Below are 25,746 nucleotides of genomic sequence, written 5' to 3'. Positions count from 1 at the left end.
AGGCAGGGCTTCCCAGCCACATCCCACACTCCATTGCCCAGCTGGAGCCGCTGGTGCCTCTGAGTTGTGCTGCCCCAGCCCCAGGGACGCTCTCCTTGTCTGCCCATTCCCCCACGGTCTCTGGGCAGGGATGGCCTCACTGGGGGCTGCTGACATCCTCAGCAACTTGGAGGCTGCTGCTGAATTTCACTGCTCCAGAGGCTTGTTCAGCCTTCAGCTCTTCAGTGCAGGAATTCAGTGTCCCAGGGCTCATGAACATTCAGAACACCTGAACAAGCCAAGCCTCTGGGAATCATTTGATTTAAGTGTTCAAATCTTTTGTGGTTAATTTGATAGACTTCAGTAGTGTCTTCAAAGTGAAGGCATTATATTTAAAAAGACAGTGAGAAAACATTTTTTAGGTCCGGTTTAGGATTTTTTCCTGTTCATAAATCACTCTGTGCAATCTCCAATTGACATTGAATCCAAGTGCCTCCTAATGCAGTTTGAATAGATATGAAAAATCAAGACCCCTCATGGCTGACAATCAATCAGACTCTGTCCCTACCCCCAGCCCACCATTTCCCCCATCCAAGCCCTGGCACTCAGAGCAGCCTTGTGCAAATCTGAGCTCCCTCCAGCCCAGGCTGCACCTGCAGCTTTCAGCTCCTTGGCTCCAACTCCCACCTGCTTTACCTGCTTTCCTTGCAGAAGGAGCTGCCCGAGACACAGAGGGATGTTCATTTCTTGTCAGCCAGCAAAGCCAAGGGAAGGCACAGCTCCATCAAATGCCAAAGTCATTCTTCTCCCTGGCTGTGCCCTGCCCCTGATCCCCACAGCCTGTCCTGTTTCCTTCATCCCTGCATTGCCAGGGACTCCCTGGGACAAGGGAGCTCTGCTCTGGGGATGGAGGGAGGTCCAAGTGCAGCCACTGGAGTGGGAGCCACAACTCATCAGGCTTGTGTCGTCTGGGAGTAAGGAACTGGTGAGACTCAGAGGCACAGAAAGTTTCTCTTCATGGCCAACAGACCATGGCTGAACAGGACACAATTTAATAACACTCATGCTCTTCCCTGAGCTAAGTGTAACGTCCCAGCAGTGCCTGATGAGTGCACCATTCAGAAGTGATTTCCATACTAAAATTAATTTTAGACAAACGTGATCCTGTATTAGATGTAAAAACAATTAAGTTCTTGTATCAGGATGCTCGTCCTGGAGTGGGAGCAAAACAGCTCCAACAATTCCTGATTTGCAAAGCTGTCAGTGGTGGGTGGAGAAGGGAGGTCAGGCTGCTCTTGGTGCTGAGGAAATGCTGAAACCAGCCTGACTCATTTCCTCTCCTCCTGTCCTGGCTGATCTCCCCTCTTTCCCCTTCCACCCAGTGGCTTTTGTCTCCCACCAGGCCCCCGGTGAAGAGCCTGGCTCTGTGTTCTCCATCCCCTCCTCGCTGGCACTGCCAGGCTGGGATGAGGAGCCCCTCAGCCTTCCCTGCTCTGGGCTGGACAAGCCCAGCTCCCTCAGCCTCTGCTCACAGCCCAAGGGCTCCAGCCCCACCTTGGAGGCCCTTCCCAGACCCTGCTCCAGCTGCCAGACATCTTTCCTGCCCTGGGCAACCCAACCCAGGCCACAGTGACCTGGAGAATCCCCGTCCTTGATGTCCTGGTCACACAGCCCTGGCCCCTTGTCCCCATGTCAGGCTCTGGGGTGGATCCTGTGGAACATCCTTTGGTGGAGGCTGTGGCTCCAGGTGGGCCGGGGGGATCCCGGGGGACAGGGACCCCGCTGGGCATGGACAGCATTGGACTTGTTGGGAGAAACTGTGAGGGGGAGCTGGGGCCGAGTGACCAACCCAGTGACCTGACACAGCCCTGCTGGGATGGCACACAGCCCTCTGGGATGTCACACAGCCCCTCTGGGATGTCACAGCCTGCTCTGTGATGTCACAGCCCATTCTCTAATGTCACAGAGCTGGTTTCTGATGTCACAGCCAAATCTCTGATGTCATCATCTGCTCTATGATGTCAGAATTCTGCCGTGTGGTGTCACAGATATGGCCTATGATATCATTGCTTCTCCATGACCTCACATCCCCCACTCTGTGATGTCATAGCCCACTCTGTCACCTCATGTTACCAGATGATCAATTGCCTACACCAGGTGAGCTGACACCTGGAGCTACTTCTCCAAAACCCCAGGCCTATGGAAACCACACAAGGCCCATTGTGTGAGAAGGGGAACTGGAAGTTCAGCAGCCCCAGGGTCCTGCCAGCTCAGCCAGGCCCACTGGAATATTGGGGTCCACGACCACCAGGGACCACCAGAGAGGCCCCCCAGGACAGAAGAACACATGGGTAAAGGGAAGGGGAAATATGCTAATGATTTTGGGGAAATTATTATCATATGTATGTTTAGTCCAGGACAATCAATGAATGTGTGTGCAAAATACAGAAAATAAACAGAAACTTTCCTGTACTAAGCCTGCAGGGCTTTGAGAGGAGCTATCCCCTGTGCATCCAGCTGAATAAAGAATGCTGCTTCTTAATGCTACAGTGGGGTTAAGGAGTTTTCTGTTTTACTGAATTTCTGGTAACATTCCCACTGCCAAGGAAAGCTCTGTCTTCTGCTGTTCACAGACAGAGAAGGGCTGGGGGCAGATGTGGGGCTCAGAGGCTGCCTGGGGCACAGTGACCATGAAATAATCAAGTTTTCAATGTTCTGTGAAAGAAGGAGGGGCAGCAACAAAACTTCTGCACTGGAATTAGGAAGGGCAGACTTTGGCCAATTGAGAATGCTGATTTGGGGAGTATCAAATCAGGTCCTGATTTATTTTAAGGGAAACATCCCTTAAAAACAAAGGGGTCCAGGAAGGACACACATTTCAAGAAAGTAATTTAAGGGGGAAGGAGCAGCCTGTCCCAGTGTGGCAAAAGATGAGCTGGTGAGGAAAAGGACTGGCCTGGCTCCACATGGTGCTTTTGTGGGAACTCGGGAAAGAAAAGGATGCATGGACTTTTGACAGAAGACCAGGCAACATAGGAAGTTTTTAAGGATGATGTTAGGTTATGCAGAAAGAAAAGTTGAGATGTGACTGCTCAATTAGAGCATAACCTGGCCACTTCTGTGAAAAATAATAGAAAATATGACTATAAATAAATTAATAGCAAAACGTGGCACAAGGAGAACCTCTACTCTTTTTTCGAGTGCAGTGGGGAATACAGTAACTAAAGATAAGGAAAAAGCTTAGCTACTTAACACCTTGTTTGTCTCAATTTTCAATATTAGGACAGGTTGTCCTCAGGACAAGTGTTCTCCTGAGCTGGTGGATGGGCACAGGGAGCAGAACAGCCCCCTGGAATCCAGGAGGAAGCAGCTGCTGACCTGCTGAGCCACTCAGATGCTCACAGGTGTATGGGATCAGATGGGATCCATCCCAGGGGGATGAGGGAGCTGGTGGATGAGCTCCCCAAGCTGCTCTCCATCATTTACCATCAGTCCTGGCTCAGCAGGGAGGGCCCAGAGCACTGGAGGTTCCAGTGTGAGCCCATGCACAGGAAGGGCTGGAAGGAGGAGCTGGGGAACTCCAGGCCTGTCAGCCTGACCTGGGTGCCTGGCAAGGTTATGGAACAGATCACCTTGAGTGCCATCCCAGGGCACCCACAGGATGGCCCAGGGATCAGAGCCAGCCAGAGTGGATTTCAATATCTGCACTGATGATCTGGATGAGGGGATTGATTCCAGCATCAGCAAATTTGCAGATGAAACCAAGCTGGGTGTGAGTGTGGATCTGCTGGAGGGTAGGAGGGCTCTGCACAGGGCCCTGGACAGGCTGGATCCAGGGCCCAAATCCAACAAGGTGAGGTTTAACAAGTCCCAGTGCCGGGTCCTGCACTTTGGCCACAACAACCCCTGCAGCACTACAGGCTGGGGACAGAGTGGCTGGAGAGCAGCCAGGCAGAAAGGGACCTGCAGGGACTGATGGACAGCAGGCTGGACATGAGGCAGCAGTGTGCCCAGGTGGGCAAGAAGGCCAATGGCTCCTGGCCTGGCTCAGGAATGGTGTGGCCAGCAGGAGCAGGGCAGGGATTCTTCCCCTGCGCTGGGCACTGGTTGGGCAGCACCTCGAGTGCTGTTTGCAGTTCTGGGCACCCCAATTTAGGAAGGACTTGGAGGGGCTGGATCATGTCCAGAGAAGGGCAACAAGGCTGGGGAGGGGTGTGGAACACAAGTCCTGTGAGGAGAGGCTGAGGGAGCTGGGGTTGTTTATTCTGGAGAAGAGGAGGACCAGGGGAGACAAGGTAATGTCAGGGCACAGGTTGGACTTGATGATCTCCAAGGTATTTCTGAGCCTTGCTGATTCTGGATTCTCTGAAAGCACCCTTGGAGCAGTTGCAGGATGAGCCCTGGGCCTCCTCTTCAGAAGCTCCAGCAGCCCAGGTCCCTCAGCTTCCCCTGGCAGTCCCAAAGCCCATCCTGTCAGTCCTGCAGAGCCTCTGCAGCTCCTCCTCATTGCCCAGAACAGGGAGCCCCAGAGCCAGACACAGCAGCCCAGATGTGCCCCGCTGGCCTGGGGTGCCTCTGGCAAGGGAGCAGCAGCAGGCACTGCAGGAGCCTGCAGACAATTCCTGCAGCACTTGTAGGATGATCCTGCTGCCCAAGGGACATTCCCATGGTGCCAAGTAAGGAACTGCAATGGGGAGTGGGGCCAGAGAGGAAAGGGCAAGCAGGGATGGGCTGTTTGCAGGGGAGGGAACCGGGCTGGGCAGTGGGTAGAAATTTGAAGCAGGAAGAGTGGAGAAAGCAAAGGAGAAGCCAAGGAAATGCTCAGGGTAGTTTGGGGGTGGCTGCCTGGCAGCCCTGGCTCTGAGCAACAGCGTCTGCAGTGGCACAGGAAACTCCCAGCTGATGGGAACAAACTTTCTGGCTGAGTGCAGAGGCCAGGACAAAGCTGAGTGGTTTCCCTGGTTTCCCCCAGGCCTTGCTGGCCCCAGGGGCTGATGGCATTTGTGCTCCCTCAGGTTCATGTCCCCACAGCAACAGCATGGGGGTGCTGGCCCTGCTGTGTGCAATGCAAACAGGGGCTGCTGAGGCAGTGCTGCCGTGTCTGTGCCTGCAAGGATGGGGCACCTGTGTGAGCTGGGGGAGAGGCCAGGGCTGCAGAGGGGGGATGTTGTTGGCAGCTGCATGAGGACGCTCTGGGACGCTGCCCTGGGCTGTGCAGGGCACTGGGCATGGATCAGCCCCTGCTCTGCTGCTCCTTCCCGTCTGCCCCAGGGCCCTTGCAGAGCCCCAGCCATGCTGTTTGCCCCCAGCCTGCCCACAGCCAGCCTGGGGCTGCTGACGGGGGTTTCTGTGCTGAGCATTGGCCTGGCCGTGTTCTTGAGAGAGCCTGGGCAAGGAGCCTGGAGCCCCCAGGGCCTGGCCTGAGGCGTCAGCGCTGCCCCAGCAGTGCCCATGGCCTGTCCCTGCTGCAGCCCCGGCACTGCCACCCCCAGGGCTGTGCCCGGCCCCGAGAGCACTCAGGCCCTGCAGCAACACCAGGGCCACCAGGGCAGCGGGGCAGGGCCACGGCAGCAGCACTGGCAACACCAAGTGCTGCTGCTGCTGCTGCTGGGCACAGCTGCTGGGCCAGCACTGATCTGCCCCAGCTCTGCACACAGACATTGCTGCTGCAGCTCCAGAGAAGGCAACAAAAGGGCACCTCTACAGAAAACTTTGCCAGGGGAGATCCTTTAGCTCCTTTAAAGCCACCGAGAGCACAGCCCCTCATTGACACAGTCTGTGGCCACAGGTAGGTGGAGGGAAACAAAATGAGAAATGGCACAAAGATTGACATTTCTTTGTGGACAAGATTAAAAACCTAAAATAAAAGACACAGAACCTCCAAACTGCAGCCAACGTGTACTATCAAAGATGAGTTTTATTACAAGTGGTTTGCAGAAATTGGCCAGCAGTTTAATGTTCCTGAAACCATCCAGTCATCAGTCTCCACACTGCAGCCTTGAGCTCCTGGTTCTTCAGGCTGTAGATGAGGGGGTTCAGGGCTGGAGGCACCACCGAGTACAGAACTGACAGGGCCAGATCCAGGGATGGGGAGGACATGGAGGGGGGCTTCAAGTAGGCAAATGTCCCAGTGCTAATAAACAGGGTGACCACAGCCAGGTGAGGGAGGCAGGTGGAAAAGGCTTTGTGCCGTCCCTGCTCAGAGGGGATCCTCAGCACAGCCCTGAAGATCTGCACATAGGAGAAAACAATGAACACAAAACAACACAATGAAAAACTGCTAGTAACCACAGTGAGCCCCAGTTCCCTGAGGTTTGAGTGTGAGCAGGAGAGCTTGAGGATCTGAGGGATTTCACAGAAGAACTGGCCCAGGGCATTGCCCTTGCAAAGGGGCAGGGAAAATGTATTGGCTGTGAGCATGAGAGCATTTAGGAAGCCACTGGCCCAGGCAGCTGCTGCCATGTGGGCACAAGCTCTGCTGCCCAGGAGGGTCCCGTAGTGCAGGGGTTTGCAGATGGACACGTAGCGGTCATAGCACATCACGGTCAGGAGATAAAACTCTGTTAGAGCACAGAAAACAAAGAAAAAGACCTGTGCAGCACATGCAGTGTAGGAGATGTTGCTGGTGTCCCAGAGGGAATTGTGCATGGCTTTGGGGACAGTGGTGCAGATGGAGCCCAGGTCAGTGAGGGCCAGGTTGAGCAGGAAGAAGAACATGGGCGTGTGCAGGTGGTGGCCGCAGGCTACGGCGCTGATGATGAGGCCGTTGCCCAGGAGGGCAGCCAGGGAGATGCCCAGCAAGAGGCAGAAGTGCAGGAGCTGCTGCTGCCGCGTGTCTGCCAATGCCAGCAGCAGAAAGTGCCTGATGGAGCTGCTGTTGGACATTTGCTGTGCCTTGGAATAGGGATCTGTAAGAAAAGTAATCATGGAATAGTTGGGTTTGGAGAGGACTTGAAATATCCCAGCACAGCCTGGGGGCACTTTCCCCCCACTGCCTGCCCAGGGCTCTGCTGCCTGGAGCTGTCCCTGCCAGCAGCTGCTTCCCTGTGCCCAGGGCTAGGCCCTGCCAGTGCTGCCAGAGCCCAGCCCAGCCCTGGGGGCTCAGCTCTGCCCTGCAGAGCCCTCCCAGCTCAGGCACTGCCCAGGGGCAGCTCTGGCTCTGCAGGCTCTGATGGCAACGTCAGGGCAACACTGAGGAGGCTGGAAAAGTGACACTGATGCTGGCTCTAAGGGGTCCTGTGGTGATTTCCTTAAGTGCCTGGTTTACTAACATCTGAGAGAAAATATTTTTATTTTTCTCAACATGATCTGAGAGATGAATATCTATGTGCAATATCCCATCCAGCAGGCAACCCAGAGCAGTAGATTAAGAAAACAGGATTTCCCCTTTCATGCAGCCCCTGCCTTGCTATGCTCCCTGTTTAATCTACTTGAAAATGTTCTGCAGTTAAATGCCATGCTGGGAGCAGTCCTGAACAATGCAGCATCCTCCCCACACAAGGAGAACACTTCCAAGCCTCACCAGCTGTCTCCTCCCAGCCAGATCTTGTCCCCCAGTGCTGGCAGCAGCTGCCAGGGCTGGCTGAGAGCTGTCCCTGGCAGGCAGCAGAGTCCCTGCCCCAGCACAGCGCCCTGGGCTGCAGGACCCTGCTCTGCAGGACAGCCCTGGGCACCCCTGGCTGCTCTGCACAAGAGACAAGCAGAGAATGTACTCACAGGCTCTGCAGGCATTGGCATGTTCCAGCTTGAGGAGATGGCTCCAGGAGCTGCAGCTGCATTGTCCTGCAGCCAGAGGTTCCTGTGCCAAGGGCTGGCAGTGATTGTGCCCCAGGCACTTCTCAGCCCCTTCCCGGCCTTGACTGATTGAAGCTCTCTGTTCCTCTGTGCTGTGCCCGGGCTGGCTGCAGGCAGTGCCCCAGCCCTGCTGGGCTGGCACAAGAGCTGCTCATCCACAGAAATGTGCTTTTGAAGCTGTTCTTGGTGACCAGGAGCTGCCTCTGGGCCAGGAGCCCAGCCCAGCTCAGCAGCACAGACACAGCACAAGGACTTTAATCAGCCTCTGGGCCTTTGTGCTCAGGCCCTGAGCATCAGTCCCTGAGAGGGAGCTGAAGAAACCTCTCCAGAACTCCAAGGCAGAATCCAACTCCAAACTTTCTTGGACTTTTAATGGGTCCCAGTGAGGGACACGACTGAGCAAGTGTCCCCAGGCCCCAGGCAGAGCAGAGAACTGCAGGCAGTGATGACAGGTGGGGACAAAGAGAAGCCAAGTCTTGGTGCCCTGGGGCACAGCAGGGTCTGTGCCAGCAAGGGCTGGGAGGAGACACCTTGTCCTGAGGCCCTGGGGCCTCCTGGCCCAGCCCCAGCCAGGCTGGGCACTGTCAGCCCCTTGTGCTGCCCTCAGCATCCCCCCCTAGCCCACATCCCAGTGGCCTCAAGGATCTGCTGCAAGGAGTCCCTGGGGAGCCTTGCTCAGCAATGGCCCTGGGGGCTCCTTCATGCTCCCTGCAGGGACTGCAGGTTTTTCAAAGGACTTTGGCTTTGGCTTTTGCCTTGGAATCTCTGAGAGGTTTGTGCAATAATGGCCTCCAATTATCTGCTGTAATTAGTCCCTGGAGAGGCTTTGTCAGTAACAACACTCAGTGGGGATCATTAATGCTTCAGGGTACTCCAGTTATTTTAAGGTACTTTGTGTTGCCCTTTTGATACAGACTCTGTGAGAGGTTTGTGCAATCATGGCCCCAATTATCTGCTTTAACGAATCCCTGGAGAGCTTTGTACTGACACTCAGTGGGGCTCATTAATGCCTTGAGATACTCAAGGTTTTTCAGGTACTTTATGGATTTAAGAATACTTTTAGGTACTTTAAAGGATTTTCCTTCCCACACTGAGTCTCTGGGAGGTTTTTGGGCCATCCTGGCCTCCAGTTCTCTCCTCCAAGGAGTCCATGAGGAGCCAGTGTTGGGTATCTTCCCCCTTTCTGTTTTAACACAAAGATGGAACTGAAAGTATTTTGTAAGACTTTCTAAAAGCATCCAAACAAACATGGGACAATTAACAATACAACAACAACCAATAAGAGAATTATAAGTTCTGTTTCAGCTCGACATCATCCAACCCTTTAGTCCCTTGGATTGGAAGAGTTCATTGAACCAGTCTTTGTTTTCCACTTGAAGCTTCTTGAACCCTTCCTTCAGTACCTGAATGCTCTTGTGGATTGACTCGCTGTGGCTTGAGAGGTTCATGCAGCACATGCCCTCAGAGTCTACACAGCCCATGTGCCCAGAGTAAAAACTCTATCACTGTTCTGCAAGGTGGCGTGTCTGATGGTCTCTGTGTCTGAGAGCAGCCACTCAATGTGAGGGAGGCAGCATTGGTTTGCTTACTCAACAGGCACCCAGGATGGTCTGATTGTCCTAAAGCTTTAGCTGCAGCCACCCAAGGTAGTCCAAATTGGGGGTGCTACCATCTGACACCTGGATTAAAGTTTTCAAAGCCATCTCTTTGATATCATCCAATACTTCTCTGGGGATACCTGCTGCTTGATCATCTGGTAGGCTGTGTTGTCCTTCTCCAGCTGGATGGTTGATTGTCAATTCCGCCGTTGCCTCATTATTAGCATAGTCTGCTATTAATTGATTTAGTAAACACTTCCATCCCCCTTCCCACAGGGTGTATTCTGTAGGTGACAACAACATGGTCATAATATATTTTAAATCATAGGGGGTTAAGACATGTGCTGTAAACATGGCCCTCATTAGGCCATTAAAACAAGGTAAGTCCTTCCTATGATCTTTAGCTGCCCTACACAGATCCTTGTTTTCCCCGTAAACCAATGGTTGATACCTGGGATTCTGCCTCATTCTTTCATAACATACGGGGGCAATAAGTAATTTCGAGACTATTTGCAGGTCTTCTTCCTTTCACAGGGATATTCTGGGATTGAGGGGCGAGGTGGCTCTGGGGAATCCAAACTGTCTTCTGGGGAGGAAGAATAACTTGGAGCAAAAACATTCAGATTAGAAATAGTGTGACAGTTGGGCTTAGTATTGTTGACCATGGGGTTATATTGTTGCCAGAGGGTGAGGCAAAGGGCGCTGCCATTTTGTCAGGTGTTGGGGAGAAAGGGCCTTGATTTAGGATGGCAGACTTCCAGGCTGGTCTTCTGGAGCATGGCTCAGGGTGGAGGTGGAATGATTGACAGTGGGGGCGTGACCCGCAGTTGTGGGGGTGGAGTCTGGAGGTTCGTTCAGGGCGGAAGAGAAGGTTGTGTAGCAGGAAGTGGAGGAGCCAAGATGGAGGGAGGATGGTCGGGCTCCTGAGCCACATTCAGGCTCCTTCCATCTTGAGTCTCCAGGGCATGTTGCTCCAAGACAGCGTGGCCATTGCCATCTTGGACCATCGTGGAAGGTCTGAGAAAGGCAGGTTTGAGGGGAGGTCCCAGGTTAGGAGTGACCAACGGATTGAGTTTTCAACCCACTGCTTTCTGGTGAAGGGTGGTGTGGTAGATGGGGAGCATGGGGGCTGAAATGGGGTCCCTTTTGATTGAAAGTTGTACAGTTAACTCTCATGAGTCCCAAAATTCTGTGGTATGGATTTCATCAGGAAAGGCCTCTGGAAAATTTTTAATGATCCACCTCATAATTGATTTTAATTTCTTCTTTGAAAATATTTGGTCATGATCAGTGAGAATTACTTAAAGCATCCATATATGCTTCTTTCTACTTTGGACATCTGGCTGCCCATTTTTCTCTTTCTCTGCCTCATGGGGAAGAGCCATCAGAACACCCCAAATCAATTATGGGACATGGGTGCTTATTGTACAAACACAGTGGCAAAATGGGCAATAAATGTCTTGCATTTCCCCAAACCCATCTGTAATCCTACACAGGTGAAACCGTTCTGGTCCCTGCCAATCCTGGGCAAGGTCCCTTGAAGCAGCGATGAATCCACTGGACCTGGCACAATCCAAAATCCCAGGGAGCCCTGGCCTATCCATCAGCTAACCCCAGCTGACGTGACTGACACAGGGAGCCCTGAGTGTCCTGGTCCCTGTTCGGGCGCCAAAGGTAACAATGAGGGTGGCTGTGACAAACCTCTCTGGTTCTTTGACTTCAGGGCGAGGATGGCAAAAATGAAAAGGAGAAGGATCAATGGAGTTGTTTAAAAGGAACTTTAATAACAGGGTGAAAAACAATAAACATGGAGAAGGCGAGCACAGTATGAGGAGCAGGATCCAAAGACCCGAGACAAAGGGGAAGCAACAACATGTACACCTGGGGGTAGAACACTCTAGAACAATAACCCTATAGGGGAAACAAGTAACCAATAGGGGAGGAGAACTTGGACAACTTAGCATAGCAACACTAAAGGCTAATGGGAGAACTTTCAAGCTCACCTTAATTTAAACAAATGATTCCCAGGGCTTGAAACTCACGCCCAATTCTTTTGGGGTAAAATCTGTCTGACTCTGAGTTACAGCTGGGCTAACTGCCACACTGCTGCTTTGCTCTGGCCCCTTGGGACCATGCAGCCCAATAGAGCCACAGGGATGTCCTGGGTTCCACGAGGCCCCACAGTGTCACAATGGTCCCTTGGATCCATGGTGCTCTGCAGTGTCACAATGGCCCCTTCATTTCACAAGGCTCCCAAGTGTCACATTGGTCTCCACAGGAAGGAAACCACAGAGCCCTCGTGTTTCAGGAGCTGATGAACAGCAACCACCAGAGGCCAAGGCAAGCCTGACCTGTCTGTCCTGGCAGGTTTGCTTGGAGCAGCCCTTGGATATTCAAAATTATGAATGTGGAATCCTAATATCAGACATTTGTGCCTGGAGAAGGATGATTTTTCCATACAAAGAAAAGCAGAGAGCCCTTTCCAGTGTTTGGAAAACAGGTGAGTTCTGGCACTCAGGAGTTAAAGACAAGACAGACCTGTCTGTCTTTGCAGCTTTTGTCCTGCAGTAAACCTTGGATACACAGAAATTTGGAGGTGGAATCCTAAATTTGGCCATGGATGCCTGGAAAAAATGGACAGTTCTTTTCCATAAAAAGAAGAGCCCAGAGCCCCCAGTGTTTCAGGGGCAGATGGGAGTGGCCTTCCACATTCCAAGGTCACCCAAGGCCTGCCAGGTGACCCCTGGGAGGCCAAGGCAGCCACACCTATTTCATGCTCCCTTGGTTCCACAGGGCCCTGCAGTGTCACAATGGCTCCTTGCTTCCATGATGCCCTCAGGTGTCATAATGGCCCCTTGATTACACAAGTCCTTAAGGATCTTAATGGTCTCCCTTGTTCCACAAGGCCTCACTGTGTCCTAATGGTCTTTGGGTTCCATGAAGCCTCGCTGTGTCCAATGGCCCCTTGGTTCCACTGGGTCCAGTAGTGCAACAATGATCCCCTTGTTTCCACAACTTCCCATAGCGTCACAATGGCCCCTTCCTTCCATGAGGCCCCACAGTGTCACAAGGGTCTCCATTATTCCATGGGGCCTTACAATGCCACAATGCTCTCCATGGATCCACGGTGCCCTGCAGGATCACAACAGCCCTTTGGCTCCATGAGACCCTGAAATGCAGCAATGGCCTCTTGGTTCCACAAAGCCCTGCTGCTTCACACTGGCCCCTTGGGACCATGCGGCCCAACAGAGCCACAAAGATGTCCTTGGTTCCATGAGGCCCCACAGTGTCACAGTGGCCCCTTGGATCCATGGTACCCTGCAGGGTCACAATGTTCCCCTTGGTTCCACAAGTTCCTACAGTGTAATCGGTTCCACAAGGGCCTGCAGTGTCACCATGGCCCATTGGTTCCACAATGCCCCGCAGTGTCACAATGGTCTCCATAGGAAGGAAACAAGTGAGCCCCAGTGGTGCAGGGGCAGATGAGAGGCAGACACCAGAGGCCAAGGTTGGCCAGACTTGACTGTATGGGCAGATTCTTTCTGGGAATAACCCTTGGATATAGGGAATTTTACACAGAATCCCAATTTTGGCCATGGGTGCCTAGACAAGAAAGACAGTTCTTTCCCATAGGAATAAAAGAAAAGAGCACCAGTGCTTCACGGTCAGATGGGAAGTGGCCCCTGACATGTCAAATTCAGTGGGACCTGTCAGACAGCCCCCAGGAGGCCAAACCAGGCAGACCTGTTCCATGGATTTCATGGGTCCTAACACTGTCACAATGGTCTCCTTGATTCCATGAGGTCTGGCAATGTCACAATGGCTTCTTGGTTTCATGAGCCCCAACAGAGTCACAAGGGTCCATTGGCCCCACGCAGCCCCGCTGTGAAACAATGGCTCCTTGTTTCTATTTTAAATCAATCACAATCAAACCACAGTTTATCATTGATCCTTGCTTCCATAGGGGCCATGATTTGCACAATGGTCTCCTTGATTCCATGATTCCTGGATTGCACAGTCTCACCATAGTTTCCTTGGATCTCCATTGTCACAACTGAGCCATGGCTCCATGAGGTTCTGTAGTGTCACCGTGGTCGCTGTCAGAGGCTGGATGAGATCCATGTCCCGAGACACCTTGGGATGCTCGGAATGCCCGTGTGGGGCCAGGGCTGGGTCAGGCCTTGGTTTGTGGTGGGACAGAGCCCCACCCCCAGCCCAGGCCTGGCAGAGCTGTCAATCACACAGCAGGGGCGGTGCTAACCCAGCTCTGATTGGCCCAGCTGTCAATCAATCAATCACACAGCAGCAGCTGGTGCTACCCTGGCTCTGATTGGACAAGCAACTGGCAGTCCCACTCCAGGGGCGGGGCCATGAAGGCCCAGGGGGTTAAAAGCCGGAGCACGAGGCCAGCCCAGGGTCTGGATCCTGCCTTCTGCTGGGGTTCCTCTGTTGGTGATGCTGGAACCCCAGCAGTTGGTACCCATGTGCGTGTCTTTCTCTGGATCTTCTGTCTTTCTGTTGTTCTCTATTTCTTCTCCTTCTAATTCTACTTACATGGAACATTTTTGGGTAATTTCACATGTTAAGGGTTAAAGGATTTTACGTTAAATGTGTGGGAATCCAGGGCACAGGGAATATTTCTCTGTCTTCTCTGAGGAGTCCTGACCCCCAGAGAAACACTGCCTTTAACCTTCGCCAATGGAGAGGACTTTCAGGACTTTGAGACAGATTAGAATTTACCAAAGTGTGAAATAGATTAGAGGGTAGTACAGCATGTCACTTGGGTGAGAAATTTAGGTTTTAGGATTTTTAGTATGGTGCAGATAAGAAGCAAGTCGGAGGAATTTGGGTGCAGTCCTTGTCTTCTTCTTCATCTACTCCATTTTCTGCAGTGTTGGTGGCACAGGGTCATTGGTCAAGGAAAGCACAGTGCAGAGGTCATGTGGACAGTCAAGGGATGAGTTATTGGTAGATAAGTAGAAATAATGTAGGTTTTAAAAGTTAATTGGATGAGACAACTTTCAAAGACCTTGAAACTGTACCTTTCAGAGCCATTTTGCGGTCTTTCTCCAGCAGGCTGAGCCTGCTGTGCACAGCATGCAAAACTTTATATAAGATAACAATAAACAAGAAGCTGAAGACTGAAAAAGTCCCATGCATCTCCTTTTACCTGGCACAGAACTGCTATAGGAGGGTTTCCTCCATTCAGGGAGCCTCCAGAAAGGCCCTAAATAAAACAAACATCAATAACTGGTGCCCTGACAATGTTTGTAATAAGTTGGCTTTTTTCCGTAAAGTTGTTTACTGAAGGGTGTTGTCTTAATTGGCCAATCATGTGAAATGTGTTGATTAAAGGACCAGTAAGGTCCACCTGTAGCAAACCAAGGCCTAAAAGAAGAGGATTGAAAAAACAGGTGGCTTTCAGCCCTTAGCCTTCTGATCTGAGTCTGTGTCATCTCTGACTCAATGGTGACATTTGGGGATCTATGGGGGGTAACTGGGGCTCCTTTCTATACCTCGTGACCCAACAGGAGCTTCTCTAATAAACGCTGCCTGAAGCTCCCACTGTGCCCATGACAGGAACCCCTGTGAGTGTCTGGGCCATCCCGGCTCTTTGGCAGCCTGGGAACTCCTGGGATGTCACCGTGGAGCCCCCGTGAGTGCCTGTGACAGATGGGTGCCTTTGCAGCCCAAGGTGCCCTGGGATGTCACCATGGAATGGCTGTGACTGCCTCTGACCACAGGGCTCTTTACCATCCCCAGAAAGCCCTGGGAGGTCTCCATGGAGCCCCTGTCCCTGCCTGTGACATTCCAGCTCTGGAACAGCCTGGAGACTCTTGGAAAGTCCCCATGAGGGAAAGTCCCCTCTTAGGCCTGTGATAAATCTGATCCTTAGCAGGCAACCATCACCAACTCCCTGTTGCTATGGTCAGTTTCCATAGCAACCATCACCAGGCCCCTGTTGCTATGGTCAGTTTCCATGGCAACCATCCCCAGCCCCCTGTTGCTATGCTCAGTCCCTTGGCAGCTCCATGGAGACCCCATGCCAGGGGTGGTTGCCATGGACACCAGCTCAGGCCTGCAGCCAGAGCCCGTTGCCATGGCAACCATTGGCAGCCCCATCCCCAGGCTGATGGGATCCCAGAAGCACAGAATTGGCTGAGCTGGGAGGGACCCATCAGGATCCTCCAGTCCAACTGCTGGCCCTGCACAGGACACCCCAACAATGCCAGCCTGGGCCTGGCAGCACTGGCCAAATGCTGCTGCAGCTCAGAGAGCCCTGGAGCTGGGACCCTTCCCTGGGGAGCCTGGCCAGGGCCCCAGCAGCCTCTGGCCAAAAACCTTTTCCTGACATCCAACCTGAGCCTGCCCCGACTCAGCTGCAGCCGCTCCCTCCACTCCTGTCCCTGGGCACCAGAGGGAAGAGGTTCCCACAGCCCCAGCCAGGGACCCGCTCCCAAGGCTGCTGCCATGGCCACCAGGGCTGCCATCAGCTGGGATGCTCAGTTTCCACGGGCCGGGCTACAGGAATGGGATTCCCCAATTTCCTGCTCCCGCTAAAACCGCGCTGCCCTCGCTGCCCTCCTGCCTCCCATGGAAAGCACAAAAGGCAAAGATCCCGGGCTGGGATAAGAACAATTTATTGGGAACAGCAACGAGATAAGGAACAAAGGGGACAGAAACAATATTGATAACAGAAGGGATAAATAAAACTTTGACAGGGACAACTACAACACAACTGACTGTCTCTTCCCAGCCACAATTTTCCCTGTCTGGAAAGGACACCCTTTTCCTCAGGGAGAGAGAGAGAGAGAGAGAGACCCTTTCCTGCCCCTGGCAATGACCTGAGGTGGGAGTGACTGTAATGACAGGGCCATGGACAGACCCTCATGTTCTTCCATCCCACATCAGGTCATTGGCAGGGGCAGGAAAAGAAACAGGTGACTTCCCAGCATGGATCACAGGGAACATGGATCACCAGGGCTCTTTCCAATGTGTGTTCTCCCATGGGGGATGATGCTGGAGTGGTGCATGAAGCTGTTCCTGCAATCGAGGCATTTGCAGGGCTTCATTTACTGGTGGCTCCGTTGGTGTCTTGTCAAGTGAGAGCTGCTGGTGAAGCTCTTCCCACACTGGGGACACTCGTAGGGCCTCTCCCCAGTGTGGATGCGTTGGTGGATGATGAGGGTGGAGCTGCAGCTGAAGCCCTTCCCACACTCCCCACACTCATAGGGCCATTCCCCAGTGTGGATCATCTGGTGGCTGATCAGGTGGTTACTCTTGCTGAAGCTCTTCCCACACTCCAAGCACTTGTGGGGCTTTTTCTCATCATGAAGCTGCCCATGGGCCACCAGCTCTGAGCTCTGGCTGAAGCTCTGTCCACCTTCCTGGCCCATTGTGGGTCTTTCCTCCTCACAGCACCCTGGGCTGGGTTTGGAGCCCCTCCTTCTGTGGGATCTCTGGGACTTGTCCTCCACGTTGGAATTCTGCACTGTGAAGCCACTCAAAATGGCCTCTTCCATGATGTTCTGCTGTAGGGATTTGTCCTCCATGGTCTCCATCCTCAGCTTCTTCCCTGGGGGAGGAAGGACAAGGAGAGGATGGGATTTGCCTCCGTGCCAGAGGGAAGGGGAAGGAGATCCCCCCAGTGCATCCCCAGCAGGACGGGGTTGGCAGCAGGGTTGTCCTGGAGCCGGGGGCTGTGCTGGGCTGGGAGATGGAGCAGGAGAGAGGGGCAAAGGGGCACTGACTGCCTCCTCACCTGCCTGGGTATCCCAGGGCTCCTTCCTCTTCCTCACAGCCTCCTCCTCCATTGAGTCAAGGTTTGGGATTGGGAAATCCTCTCTCGGAGACCAAACAAAGAGTGCACGCCTTGTCTTTTATAGAGGATTAAAGGGAAACTTGGGGGAGAGTCTTATCCAGAATTACAATTTAATAAGAAAATGAAGATCAAGGCAATCATACAGAAACACTGCCCTAAACTGACAGAGTCAGGATATAACCTGACACCCTGCTGGTCAGGCTGGTGGCTGCAGTCCCATTAAATGGTGGCTGCAGTCCTGTTGGAGGGATGAACGTGATTCTGTCCAAACAGTGATCCTGTAGAAGGGTCTGGTCTTCCTCTGGAGGTCCAGGGGTGGTTCTGGAGCTCTTGTCCTCTGGGAATCCAGTAGGCAAGCTGCTCCTGGTGTTGCAAGGCTCAGCTTATATCCAGGCAGGAATGCTTGGATCCTCCCCCTGGGCGGAGCATCCCACAATGGGATGATGGAATTTTATCAGTCCTGTAGTGACACTCAGTGGCCCATTCCCAGAAGATATCTCCCCTGGAGGGCGTTATCAGGGCTGAGTCATGGAAGAGATCAAGAACACTGCCCCACCTGCTTATAGCAGTTGATGGGGATGGGCATTGAAAACATGCATTTGGTTCCATCTTACACTGCAGCCTGAAACAGTGGGGGAATCCCTGCTCAGGGGGTGAACACCACCCCCCTTACCCAAACTGGCTCAGGTGTAAAACCCCCACCCCGGGAAGGCCACACACACAGGGGACAATGTCACACTTGCCCTGCCCCAGGGGAGGTCTCTGTCCCTGTCACTGCCTTGCTCTCCCCTTTTTTCTCTTTCTTTCCATCTCTCTCTCTACCTCACATTTACTGTTCAATAAAACCTGCTTTGGATTTGGTCTCATTAGCACCTTAATTGGGGCAGAGGCATCTCTCTTACGATTTTCTTAACCAGATTGTGACATCATTTTGACAGAGTTGGTTTAGGCACTGTTCTCTTACCCCAAGGCCCTTTGACAACAGCATGGTTCCCTCCTCTGAGGAGGTTGTGGTTCTCTCTGGAGGAACTCTTGGAAACTTGGACGCAGATTCCTCTGAGCAACCTATGGGAGAACTGATGAGGAAAATGGCTGTTGTGGGTCCAGGGTGTAAAGAAAATATTTTGTTGTCCTTGCTTGAAAAGTTTGTTAAAAACACTGGAGGAAAGGGAGCAAATGTTACAGCGACTCTGACAAGGTTCATTCACCCCATGGTGAGGAACACAAGGCTGCTAAAAAGTCCCACAGGAAGCCCAGCTCAAGTAGCTAATTTCCCAATTAAATCCCAAATTCACAGGCTTGGGGGCTTTGTCAAATCTGAGAATAATTTTTCTCTTCATACCTGTCACTTTTGTGACAGCTACACAGAGCTTTCCCTTCCTTTTAATAATATCTGTATGGGGCCAAATTTGCACTTTTCTTTTGTTGGAACCTGCCAGCAGCTGAGCTGGAGGAGTGCAGGAACTGATGAAACTTGGAATTGCCACATCACTGCTTAGATTGTCAGTTTATTCATATTTGGGATTTGTTTGTGCTTTCATCACAAGTCAGTTGTGGGAAAATCAAATATTCTTCAAAGTATTTTATGCAGAGTTTAGTTTGATTTCTGCCAAGTTTATTTTCTGCAGTGTCCAGGGCATGCTTGAAGGGTCTCTGTGCCTTCACCCTGGGGGATGCTTGAGAGGGGCTTGGGGGGGTTGTCCCTGTCCCTCTCATCCCAGGCCATTCCCCAGAGGGTGTCCCTGTCCCTGTCACCCCAGGCCATTCCCCAGGGGTCTCCATCATTCTCACCCAGGGAATGCCTGGGGGGTCTCCCTCCCTCTCTCCCCTGTGCCAGGGGGTGCTCGGGGCAGTCTCTGTCCCTCTCAGCCCAGGGGATGCTCGGGGCTCTCTGTCCCCTGGCCCTGGGGGATGCTCGGGGGGTCTCCATCCCTCTGGCCTCAGGCAATGCCTGTGCAGGGCTGGGCACCAGGGGCTCTGTGTCCCTCTCACCGCTGAGGCTGCTCGGGGCTGGGGGGGCTCTGCCACCTTCTCACCCCTGGGGAGGCCGGGGGGGGTCTCTGTCCCTCTCAGCCCTGCTGGGACCCCACCCAAACATCATCGGGGTCACAGGGACAGAGACACCCCCAAAGCCCCAGAAGGGCTGAGCCTGGGATTTGGTTTGGGGCTGAGGATTTAGGAAAGGGCTGGAATTGGGGCTGGGTTTAGAGTTGGGGCTGAGATTTGGATTAGAGCTGGGATTGGGGTTAAGGCTAGACATGGGATTGGCTTTAGGGCTGGGGTTGGGATTGGGTCTGGGGCTAGATGAGTCTGGGACTGGGATGAGAATAAATACAGAACTGTGAGTGTAGAGTGAGATTGAGACCAGGATCATGGTCAGGTTTGGGTCTGAGCTCACCCGGAGCAGGACAGGAGGGGATGTCACTGTTGGAAGGTTTGGGGAAAATCCTGGATTGGGGAAAAACAAGGTGTGAATGCCTTGGGTTGGGGATTCCTCTTGCCCAAGTCCATCTCTAGAAGTCACCTGATGTCCATAAAAACCTCCAAAAACCAAGAGTGAATAAAAAAAAGCCACCAGGAGTGCCCCATTTCCAGTCTCATCCCTCTGGGGTTCTGGTGGTCCCCTGTCTCTGGGCTGTTGGGGATCCCATGGGTCCTGGGGATCCCCCCGTCTACAGGGTCCTGCTTGGGGATGCTGGGGGGTTTTGGGGTCCCAGGGTCTCCCTCTCCAGGCTCCCCTCAATCCAGCCACTTGGGGTTCCCCCCTCTTCCCACCACCCTGTCCTGGTTTAGGGCAAATTTGGTTGAAAACCTCCAAAAGGAGTTTCCTCTAGAATGCAGATTCAGCAGCCCCACTCTCAGCCAGTTCAGGAAAATATTTCCTTGGAGAAAACTGGAAAAAACCGCTTTAATTAACAGGCAAAGCATTCACCAGCACAAAAATTGAACAATATTAGGTAATAAACCTCCAGCTGCTCCAAAATAGTCCTTCCTTGGGCTCTACCTCGGCTCACTTGGTGTCTTATCAGTCTCTTATCAGTCCCTCCAGCGCTGGAAATGCCACTTCCAGTGGCCCAGGCCTGGCCAGGTGGGCCACAGGTGGGAGCTGCCAGTGGTGTTCTGCGTGTTCAGTCCAGAGCAGGCTTAAACAGCTCCAAAGAAAAAGAAAAACCACAGTCCAGGGAACTTCTCTGCCTCAGAGAGCTAAAAACTAACTAAAAGCAAAGGAGAGCTCAGTCCTGTCCTCTGTCCATCCAGGAGCCAGAATGTGGAGGAGTGAGTGCAGTGCCTGAAAACAAACTGCAGCTTCTTCCTCCTCCCCTTGGCTCTCAGAACCAGCCTTAAAGGTGCAGAACTCATTTCTGGGCTAAATGGACCGATGGGGCACGAGCATCATGAAGTCACCGAAGGACGCGCCCCTGTCAGGGTCAGGGGGTCCCGTCCCCGCCTCATCTCCGGGCTGCCGGGGGTGCCCCAGCTCCGGTATCGCCCCTTCCCCTCTCCCCGCCCCGGGGGTCCCCCGTTCCACAGCCCCGGCTCTCACGGGGATCCCCAAAACCAATGTCCCGCCCCGTCGGTACCGGGCCATCCCCACGTGGACCCCCGGGACCCTCCTGAGGGGCGATCGCGGCTCCTCTGCCCCCGAAAAAGCTCCTCTTAGGGAGCCCGGAGATACCCGGGGCTCGAGTCCGGGATCTGCCGGCTCCGAATACGCTCCAAAAAAATCCTCCCGGACACCCCTGGCTGGAGTTATTTGGGAATTGAGCTACCTGAGCTGGGCTTCTTGTAGGATTTGCAGCAGCCTTGTGTTCCACAGCCCTGAGTAAATGAACATTATCAGTCACACTGGTATCATTTGCTCCCTTTCCTCCAGTGATTTTAACGAACTTTTCAAGGAAGGACAACAAAATATTTTCTTTTTCGCTGGCCACAAACAACAGCCATTTTCTTCATCATTTCTCCCATAAGTTCCACAGGAGGAAGGAGGGACTGTGTCCAAGTTTCCAAGAGTTCCTCCAGAAAAAACCACAACCTCCTCAGAGGGAACCATGCTGTTGTCAAAGGCACCTGGGGTCAGAGAAGAGTGGCCTAAACTCACTGTGCAAAAATAGTCTCGCAATCTGGATAAGAAAATTTCCAGAGAGATGCCTCTGCCTCAATTCAGGTGCTAACAAGACCAAATCCAAGGTGGATTTTATTGAACGGTAAATGTGAGGTAGAGAGAGATGGAAAGAAAGAGAAAAGGGGGCACAGCAAGGGAGTGACAGGGACAGAGACCTCCCCTGGGGGAGGGCAAGTGTGACATTGTCCCCTGTGTGTGTGGCCTTCCCAGGGTGGGGGTTTTACACCTGAGCCAGTTTGGGTAAGGGGGGTGGTGTTCACCCCCTGAGCAGGGATTCCCCCACTGTTTCAGGCTGCAATGTAAGATGGAACCAAATCCATGTTTTCAATCCCCATCTTCATCAACTGCTATAAACAGGCGGGGCAGTGTTCTTGATCTCTTCCATGACTCAGCCCTGATAACGCCCTCCAGGGGAGATATCTTCTGGGAATGGGCCATTGAGTGTCACTGCAGGACTGATCAAATTCCATCCTCCCATTGTGGGATGCTCCGCCCAGGGGGAGGATCCAAGCATTCCTACCTGCATATAAGCTGAGCCTTGCAACACCAGGAGCAGCTTGCCTACTGGATTCCCAGAGGACAAGAGCTCCAGAACCACCCCTGGACCTCCAGAGGAAGACCAGACCCTTTTACAGGATCACTGTTTGGACAGAATCATGCTCATCCCTCCAACAGGACTGCAGCCACCATTTAATGGGACTGCAGCCACCACCCTGACCAACAGGGTGTCAGGTTATATCCTGACTCTGTCAGTTTAAGGCAGTGTTTCTGTACCATTGCCTTGATCTTCATTTTCTTATGAAATTGTAATTCTGGTTTAGACTCTCCCCCAGGTTTGGCTTGAAACCAGTCCAAAAGACAATGTGCGCACCCTTTGTTTGGTCCCCAAAACAGGATTTCCCATTCCCAAACTTTTGCTGGATGGAGGAGGAGGCTGTGAGGAAGAAGAAGGTGCCCCAGGAGCCCCAGGCAGGTGAGGAGGAAGTCAGTGCCCCTTTGCCCCTCTCTCCTGCTCCATCTCCCAGCCCAGCACAGCCCCCAGCTGCAGGACAACCCTGCTGCCAACCCCGTCCTGCCGGGGATGCACTGGGGGGATCTCCTTCCCCTTCCCTCTGGCACGGAGGCAAATTCCATCCCCTCCTTGTCCTTCCTCCCCCAGGGAAGAAGCTGAGGATGGAGACCAGGGAGGCCAAATCCCCACAGCCAAACCACGTGGAAGAGGCCATTATAAATGGCTCCACGGTGCAGAATTCCAACGTGGAGGAAAATCCCCAGCGATCCCACAGAAGGAGGGGCTGCAAACCCAGCCCAGTGTGCTCTGAGGAGGAAAGACCCACAATGGGCCAGGAAGGTGGACAGAGCTTCAGCCACAGCTCAGAGCTGGTGGTCCATGGGCAGCTTCATGATGGGGAGAAGCCCCACAAGTGCTTGGAGTGTGGGAAGAGCTTCAGGCCGAGCAGCACCCTGATCAGCCACCAGATGATCCACACTGGGGAATGGCCCTACGAGTGTGGGGAGTGTGGGAAGGGCTTCAGCTGCAGCTCTGCCCTCATCAGGCACCAGCGCATCCACACTGGGGAGAGGCCCTACGAGTGTCCCCAGTGTCAGAAGAGGTTTCAGACCAGCTCCAGTCTCCACCTGCATGAGCGAATTCACTCAGATGAGAGCCCCTTCCTCTGCCCCGACTGTGGGAAGGGCTTCAAGCACAACTCCACCCTCGTCACCCACCGGCGCATCCACACTGGGTAGAGGCCCTACGAGTGTCCCCAGTGTGGGAAGAGCTTCACCAGAAGCTCTCATTTGACAAAACACCAACGGAGGCACCAGTAAGGGAAGCCCTGCAAATGCCTCGATTGCAGGAACAGCTTCATGCACCACTCCAGTTTCATCCCCCATGGGAGAAGCCACATTGGGAAGACCCCTGGTGATCCATGTTCCCCATGATCCATGCTGGGAAGACACCTGTCCCTTTTCCTGCCCCTGCCAATGACATGATGTGGGATGGAAGAACATGAGGGTGTGGCCATGGCCCTGTCATTACATTCACTCCCACCTCAGGTAATTGCCAGGGGCAAGGAAGGGAGTCTCTCTCTTTCTCTCTCCCTGAGGAGAAGGGTGTCCTTTCCAGGCAGGGGAAATTGTGGCCAGGCAGAACCAGTGATCTGTGTTTTTATTTTCCCTGTAAACAGTTATATTTATCCCTTGTGTTATCAATATCGTTTCTGCTCCTATTTGTTTCCTTATCTCATTGCTGTTCCCAATAAATTGTTCTTCTCTCAGCCCGGGATCTTTGCCTTTTGTGCTTTCCATGGGAGGCAGGGGGGCAGCGAGGGCAGCGCAGTTTTAGCAGGAGCAGGAAATTGGGGAATCCCATTCCTGAAGCCCGGCCCATGGAAACCGAGCATCCCAGCTGGTGGCAGCCCTGGTGGCCATGGCAGCAGCCTTGGGAGCGGGTCCCTGGCTGGGGCCATGGGAACCTCTTCCCTCTGGTGTCCAGGGACAGGAGTGGAGGGAGCGGCTGCAGCTGAGTCGGGGCAGGCTCAGGTTGGATGTCAGGAAAAGGTTTTTGGCCAGAGGCTGCTGGGGCCCTGGCCAGGCTCCCCAGGGCAGGGTCCCAGCTCCAGGGCTCTCTGAGCTGCAGCAGCGTTTGGCCAGCGCTGCCAGGCCCAGGCTGGCATTGTTGGGGTGTCCTGTGCAGGGCCAGCAGTTGGACTGGAGGATCCTGATGGGTCCCTCCCAGCTCAGCCAATTCTGTGCTTCTGGGATCCCACGAGCCTGGGGATGGGGCTGCCAATGGTTGCCATGGCAACGGGCTCTGGCTGCAGGCCTGAGCTGGTGTCCATGGCAACCACCCCTGGCATGGGGTCTCCATGGAGCTGCCAAGGGACTGAGCATAGCAACAGGGGGCTGGGGATGGTTGCCATGGAAACTGACCATAGCAAGAGGGGGCGGGGGATGGTTGCCATGGAAATGGACCATAGCAACAGGGGGCTGGTGACGGTTGCCATGGAAACTGACCATAGCAACAGGGGGCTGGTGATGGTTGCCATGGAAATGGACCATAGCAACAGGGGGCTGGGGATGGTTGCCATGGAAACGGACCATAGCAACAGGGGGCTGGGGATGGTTGCCTGCTAAGGATCAGATTTGTCACAGGCCCTCAGAGGGGTTCCATGGGGACGTTCCAAGAGTCTCCAGGCTGTTCCAGAGTTGCAATGTCACAGGCAGAGACAGGGGCTCCATGGAGACCTCCCAGGGCTTGCTGGGATGGTAAAGAGCCCCGTGGTCAGAGGCAGTCACAGCCATTCCATGGTGACACCCCGGGGGACCTTGGGCTGCAAAGGCATCCAAGTGTTTCAAAGGCAGATGAGAGGAGTCCCCTGGGTGGCCAAGGCAGCCAGAGCTGTCTCTCTTGGCAGATTTCATCTGGGAACAATCTCTGCACATATGGAAATTTGGAGGAGGAATTGCTATTTTGTACGGGAGCCTCTGGACGGGGGGACAGTTCTGTCGCAGGCACTCACGGGGGCTCCACGGTGACATCCCAGGAGTCCCCAGGCTGCCAAAGAGCCGGGATGGCCCAGACACTCACAGGGGTTCCTGTCATGGGCACAGTGGGAGCTTCAGGCAAAGTTTAATATTAGAGTAGCTCCTGTTGGGTCAAAACACAGAAAGGATTCCCAACAGCCCCCACAGATCCCCAAATGTCACCATTGAGTCAGAGATGACACAGACTCAGATCAGAAGGCTAAGGGCAGAAAGCCACCTGTTTTTTTAATCCTCTTCTTTTAGGCCTTGGTTTGCTACAGGTGGATCTCACTGGTCATTTATCCAGCACATTTCACATGATTGGCCAATTAAGACAACACCCTTCAGTAAACAACTTTATGGAAAAGAGCCAACTTATTACAGACATTTTTGGGGCAGCAGTTATTCATGCTTGTTTAATGTTGGGCCTTTCTGGGGGCACCCTGGATGGGGTAACCCTCCTATAGCAGTTCTGTGCCAGGTGAATGGAAATGCATGGGACTTTTTCAGTCTTCAGCTTCTTGTTTATTGTTATGTTTTCTAAAGTTTTGCATGCTGTGCACACCAGGCTCAGCAAGCAGGGAAAACACCACAAAATGGCCCCACAATGTACAGTTTCAAGGTCTTTGAAAGTTGTCTCATCCAATTAAGTCTTAAAACGTACATTATTTCTACTTATTTACCAATAACTTGTCCCTTAACTATCCACATAACCTCTGCACTGTGCTTTCCTTGACCAACCACGCTGTGCCACCAACAGTACAGGAAATGGAGCAGATAAAGAAGAAGACAGGGACTACACCCCAATTCCTCCATCTTGCTTCCTATCTACACCATACTAAAAATTCCAAAACCTAAATTTCTCACCCTAGTGAAATACAATACCACCCTCTGATCTATTT

The 25,746-nt window shown here is 53.1% G+C and overlaps 1 pseudogene; it reads left to right on the top strand.

Annotated features, from left to right (window-relative positions):
* LOC143692710 (uncharacterized) overlaps positions 1–23,146 on the top strand; it is a 75,963-nt pseudogene extending 52,817 nt beyond the window's left edge.
* The last annotated feature ends 2,600 nt before the right edge of the window (positions 23,147–25,746 follow it).

The sequence above is a fragment of the Agelaius phoeniceus genome (genome assembly GCF_051311805.1).
Source record: "Agelaius phoeniceus isolate bAgePho1 chromosome W unlocalized genomic scaffold, bAgePho1.hap1 SUPER_W_unloc_2, whole genome shotgun sequence".
NCBI classification, from domain to species: domain Eukaryota; kingdom Metazoa; phylum Chordata; class Aves; order Passeriformes; family Icteridae; genus Agelaius; species Agelaius phoeniceus.
The sequence above is the reverse complement of the archived record's forward strand: the minus strand, read 5'-3'. Positions and strand labels throughout refer to the sequence as shown.